General features: G+C 28.5%; 1 non-coding gene across 1 annotated transcript; it reads right to left on the bottom strand.

The window, feature by feature from the left end:
• Nucleotides 4,342–4,421, bottom strand: TRNAL-UAG. Its single transcript has one exon. It is a non-coding gene; the product is annotated as a tRNA-Leu (tRNA).

Below are 5,886 nucleotides of genomic sequence, written 5' to 3'. Positions count from 1 at the left end.
AACATAAAAAAATTAGAGATTGAAATTTGCATATATTATAGGTTATGGGTCCATTTTTTAGCCCCATTTTTTCTCAATTGAGCCAGAATTCATTACAAAAATTCTATTATAGGAAATCATTGCTTCATCTAGTATTTTAATATATCATTCAGTTAGAAGTTTACTAGATTGAAAATTTATGACATTCAAAAAACTATCGATCCTATGTCACATTCAGTAAAAAATTTNGAATTCATTTATCAACAGATTTTTTTCTGCCATTTGAACTCATTTCAATAATTCTTTTAGTTGCTTTGATAGGTGCAATTTCTGTGGCTCGTCAATAAAAAATAATTAGTAAAGACCAAAGAAAACTTTGTGTATGTTATGATTTTTTCCGTTCATTAAATTAAATTTGATTGAATACTATTTCATATTTTAAGAATCAATTTTTATATTTGATATATATTAAAAAAAATTTTTACCTAATATTGTTTTTATTCGTACTTTTTTGTTATATTCTAGTTGATGGAATCCGGTGAATTATTTTTCATATTGAAATGAATCAAAATTGATAAGGAGTTGCTGAATGATACTCGAACATGTACTTGTTTTGAGTGCCTATTTATTTTTGATTGGTCTTTATGGATTGATCACGAGTCGAAATATGGTTAGGGCTCTTATGTGTCTTGAACTTATACTCAATGCAGTTAATATGAATTTCGTAACATTTTCTGATTTTTTTGATAATTCCCAACTAAAAGGGGATATTTTCTGCATTTTTGTTATAGCAATTGCAGCCGCTGAAGCAGCTATTGGATTAGCTATAGTCTCGTCAATTTATCGTAACAGAAAATCAACTCGCATAAACCAATCGACCTTATTAAATAAGTAACATAAAAAAATTAGAGATTGAAATTTTCATATATTATAGGTTATGACCTACTAGATTATATTTGTAAAAATTTAAGAAATCAAAGTATTTTAGCCCCATTTTTTATCAATTGAGCCAGAATTCATTACAAAAATTCTATTAAAGGAAATCATTGCTTCATCTAGTATTTTAATATATCATTCAGTTAGAAGTTTACTAGATTGAAAATTTATGACATTCAAAAAACTATCGATCCTATGTCACATTCAGTAAAAATTTATGATACCTGTATAGGATGTACTCAATGTGTCCGAGCATGCCCTACAGACGTATTAGAAATGATACCTTGGGATGGATGTAAAGCTAAGCAAATAGCTTCCGCTCCAAGAACCGAGGACTGTGTTGGTTGTAAGAGATGTGAATCCGCCTGTCCAACGGATTTTTTGAGCGTTCGAGTTTATTTATGGCATGAAACAACTCGAAGTATGGGTCTAGCTTATTGATACGTTACCGAAAACCTCATTTGAATAAATTTGGAATACATTTTTTTTTTTATTGACAAGTACTCGTACTCAAAAAAGTTAAATTATATTTTTTATTTATATATTTTTTTTGAGTACGCGTTCTTTGGACCTGGTGTATCTTGTCTTTACCACGAATGATTTTCCTTGGTTAACAATAATTGTTGTTTTTCCAATATCTGCTGGTTCATTAATGTTATTTCTCCCGCATAGGGGAAATAAAGTCAATAAATGGTATACTATATGCATTTGTATCTTAGAACTTCTTCTAACGACCTATGCTTTTTGTTATAATTTTAAAATGGACGATCCATTAATTCAACTGTCCGAAGATTATAAATGGATCAATTTTTTTGATTTTTACTGGAGAATGGGAATAGATGGACTTTCTATAGGAACGATTTTACTGACGGGATTTATTACTACTTTAGCCACTTTAGCGGCTTTTCCAGTTACTCGGGATTCCCGATTATTTCATTTCCTGATGTTAGCAATGTACAGCGGTCAAATAGGATCATTTTCTTCTCGGGATCTTCTACTTTTTTTCATCATGTGGGAATTAGAATTAATTCCCGTTTATCTACTTTTATCCATGTGGGGTGGAAAGAAACGTCTCTATTCAGCTACAAAATTTATTTTGTACACGGCAGGAAGTTCTATTTTTTTATTAATAGGAGTTTTAGGTATAAGTTTATATGGTTCGAACGAACCAACATTAAATTTAGAACTTTTAGCTAATCAATCCTATCCTGTTACACTCGAAATACTATTTTATATTGGATTTCTTATTGCTTTTGCCGTCAAATCACCGATTATCCCTTTACATACTTGGTTACCTGACACCCACGGCGAGGCACATTACAGTACCTGTATGCTTCTCGCTGGAATCTTATTAAAAATGGGAGCATATGGGTTGGTTCGAATCAATATGGAATTATTACCCCATGCTCATTCTATGTTTTCTCCTTGGTTGATGGTAGTCGGTACAATCCAAATAATTTATGCAGCTTCAACATCTCTTGGTCAACGTAATTTAAAAAAGAGAATAGCCTATTCTTCTGTATCTCATATGGGTTTTATAATTATAGGTATTAGTTCTATCACGGATCCTGGACTTAATGGAGCTATTTTACAAATAATTTCTCATGGGTTTATTGGCGCTGCACTTTTTTTCTTGGCAGGAACGAGTTATGATAGAATTAGGCTTGTTTATCTTGATCAAATGGGTGGAATGGCTATCTCCATTCCAAAAATATTTACAATGTTCACTATCTTATCGATGGCTTCCCTTGCATTGCCGGGCATGAGTGGTTTTATTGCAGAATTAATTGTTTTTTTTGGAATAATTACCAGCCAAAAATATTTCTTAATTTCCAAAATTTTAATTATTTTTGTAATGGCAATTGGGATGATATTAACTCCTATATATTTATTATCAATGTCACGCCAAATGTTCTATGGATACAAGTTAATTAATGTCAAAATCTTTTCTTTTTTTTGATTCTGGACCCTGAGAGTTATTTCTTTCAATCTCTATTCTTCTACCCATAATTGGTATTGGGATTTATCCTGATTTTGTGCTCTCATTAGCAAGTGACAAGGTCGAATCCATTTTATCTAATTATTTTTATGGATAGTTTTCAGAAAATAAGAAAAAGCATTAAAGTGAATTGTAATCAGAAGTCTTTGGTCTTTGTATTGTGAGAACCTTTTGAATCATTGTACTACATGATTCAAAAGGTTCTTGATAATTTACTACTAAAACTAAATGAGATTTCTTAACTTATACGAAGTTAGAGTTAGATATAGATGCTATTTTTTATTTAGATTTGGATTCTCTTTTTGTTTGGTACTTTAATTCGATGTAAAGGAACCATAACTATGTAAACCTATTCCTAAAAGATTGACGCCAAAATAGCATATCCAAATTAAAAGAAAACCTATCGAAGCCACAAGGGCAGAATTTATACCCCTACCATTCCTATTCGTTTTAATATGTAAATAAATTGCGAATACAGTCCAAGTAATAAATGCCCAAGTTTCTTTTGGGTCCCAGTTCCAATATGAACCCCATGTCTCATTAGCCCAGACAGCTCCTGAAAGAATGCCGACGGTTAAAAAGATAAATCCAAGACTAATAATACGAAAACTCCAAAAATCTAATTGTTGAATCAGTTGATACCTATAATAATTTCTAGAAAAACTAAAATTAATGTTTTGTTGTAGTAAAATAGAATTTCTTTCATTTATGTAGTAAAGTACATCAAAAGAAAAAAATTCATTTAATAAAAATTTTTTTTTTATATTCTTTTTCCAAAAAGAAAAAGTAGGTCCGACTTTGCGAAATGTAATCACTAGAAGAGCTATTGATAATAATGATCCGCATAACAGAGCGCCATAGCCTAATATCATCATACTTACGTGCATCATTAACCACTGGGACTGGAGAGCTGGTACTAATATTGCAGACTGAGGCATTTTGTTTAAAAGACCTGAAGTAGCAAAACCCTGAATAAAAAAAGCACTTGGCGCAGTTATTGCGTTTAAGTGATTTTGTTGTTTTTTATTAAAATAGGAAACCATATGAATAAGTGAAAAAGCCCACGCAAGAAAAATTAATGATTCATATAAATTACTTAATGGAAAATGTCCGGAATAAATCCAACGAGTGAATAATAATCCTGTTATACCAAAAAACGTAATTATGATTCCTTTATCTGATGAATCAAAAAATCCTATGATTTCATCTAAATTAACTAAAAAAGTTAAAAAATAAATTGTCAGTACAACTGAAACGACCGAAAAAGATATATGAGTTAATATATGCTCTAAAATTGAAAAAATCATAAAAAATTTGTTAAAAATTAATAAATTAATAAATTAATACTAGGTTTTACCCGGTTTTATAAAAAAAGTCGGGTATTATTTTGATTATAAAACTTATAATATCTCTTTTAGAAGATCTTATGCCGCTACTCGGACTCGAACCGAGATGCTCTAGCACTGCTTCCTAAGAGCAGCGTGTCTACCAATTTCACCATAGCGGCAACTTGTTCAAAACAATATTAACAAGTTTTGATTCAATCGTCGAGATTCAAATTTAAATAAAGAAGCCAATTGATTCAAAAAGTTTTAATGGATTTAATCAATTAAAACTTTGTGAAATAGGTATTCGGGTTTTAATTCAATTAAGATATTTTTTTTATCTGAGTTATTTAAAATTATTTAAATTCACCTTTTGTCCTTTATATTTTTTCTAGAATACAATGAAAAATATAACTAAATTCAACTTTAACCCAAAGACAAAATTCGAAATGCTCTTTATCATTTTTTTTTCATTTATATGATAACAAAATGCTTTTTCGAAAAATAAAAATTTCTTCAAAACCTTTAGACATTTTAAATAAAATTAGATTTTCCTAATTGCTCGAGAGAAATCAAAAAATTCTCAAAATATTTTTTATGTATCTTTTTATATTGTACAAACATAAGATTTTTTGATCACTTGATTTTTTGATCACTTAAAGTAATTAATTTAAAGATCTTTTATTTCCTCATTAAGAGGAAATAAAAGATCTTTTTTTTTTATTGTATCAAGATAGTGGTGGGGAAAATACGAATCCCCCTTCTAAAAAAAATGTGAACCTTTTTTTTTCTTTTGGTTCCTATTTTTTTTATATGTATTTTCAAAAATTGGTTTTTTTTTTAGTTAGGCTAATTCTAATTATTATAGTTTTTTTATTTATTTTGCTGTACAAAAAAACTTTTTGAATTACCTGTAGAAAGTGATTTCCCTAACGAAAAAGCTTTCAACGCTGTCCAATATCCCTTCCTTTTCCAAATTTTTTTACGAATACGCTTTTTCGAGATAGAAGTACGTTTTTTTGGAACTGCCATTCAAAAATGAAAAAAAAATTTTCAGTGGTATAATTGGATGTCAAAGACATTTATTATTCTATTCTTTCGTACTCCATATCGAGTTATTTTTTTTTTTATTATATATTATTTTCAAAACAAAAAAGACATTCAAAAGTTTCAAATCCAACTGTTTTTTTTTTTACTTTTTTTTAACGTTTGAAATCCGTACAAGAATACTCATTGAAGTAATCTATACTGATATATTATATTATCAAAAAAAATTATAAGATTTCTTCACATCATATGTAAAAAAAAAGCTCGTTTAGTGTACTGGAAGACAAGCACTAAATTCCATCATGCAAATCCATTCCTTAACAATCCTAAAAAATCAAACTCAAATAACTTTGTTTTAGATAAAGTTTTTTTATTATATAATTAAGATTAAGTATTCTTTGTCGTGTAAATCTTTGTTCTATTCTTAATATATGTATATAAATTATTGTAATACGGAATTATAATTCACTTTTTCTGTATCTGTATAAAATCACAATAAAAATTTATTTAGTAGTAATAAAAAAAAAGACAAATAATTTTTTTTACAGTAACATAGTAATATTTTTAATCACTTCTAATTTTTTTTATTTGAATATATAT

Source organism: Camelina sativa, chromosome 3 (genome assembly GCF_000633955.1).
Source record: "Camelina sativa cultivar DH55 chromosome 3, Cs, whole genome shotgun sequence".
Classification (NCBI taxonomy): Eukaryota; Viridiplantae; Streptophyta; class Magnoliopsida; order Brassicales; family Brassicaceae; genus Camelina; species Camelina sativa.
Note: the sequence above shows the minus strand (reverse complement) of the source record. Positions and strands in the feature narration are given on the sequence as shown.